The sequence below is a fragment of the Octopus sinensis genome, linkage group LG6, assembly GCF_006345805.1.
Source record: "Octopus sinensis linkage group LG6, ASM634580v1, whole genome shotgun sequence".
Taxonomy (NCBI): Eukaryota; Metazoa; Mollusca; class Cephalopoda; order Octopoda; family Octopodidae; genus Octopus; species Octopus sinensis.
The window spans coordinates 67,723,180-67,723,909 of NC_043002.1; positions in this window are offsets into that span (position 1 = coordinate 67,723,180).

The window sequence follows — 730 nt, forward strand, 5'->3', positions numbered from 1 at the left end:
CATTGCAGGTATGCCGATGATCAACTCAACTGGAGCTGACCTAGGGGCTGTATAACTCACACAATGATATAATAAAAACATGTATTTCTATATAATTGTAAACAGAGACATTTAACAAACAGGATATAAACAGAAAATAGGAAAATGAGTCTATCAGAAATAAGCTCTAGGTACACCAGGTATTTTCTTTCTTGGTTCCTATTTAGCTAATATTCATGTTTATTATATCCAATGTAGAGAAAATTGATTGAACAAAATCCATATTCATGACAATCAATGCCCTTCTTGTTGCTAACCCTCACCTGTTACATTCCCCTTAGCCAATCATGTTTGCACAGAACACTGCAAGTAAATGACACAACTTGTATGACATTGAAGCTTACAGCTATCACACAATGCCAAGACAAGGTCTCACATACACACACAAACAAAAGATCTTTTAGTTTTTGTCTACCAAATCCACTCACAAGGGTTTGGTCAAGCATGGAGCTATAGTAGAAGACACATGCCCAAGGCACCACACAATGGAATTGAACTCAAAACCATGAGATTAGGAAGCAATTCTTAACCACATTGCCATGCTTTCAAATTCTTTGTACAATGGAAGCTTAATAAATTTTAAAGAAATAACTTTATCAGAAAATCTCTAGGGTAGAAATAACTTCAAAAGGGCCAAACTAAAAAAAAACAAAAAAAAATTGTTTGTGACAAAATAACACAAAAATAGAAA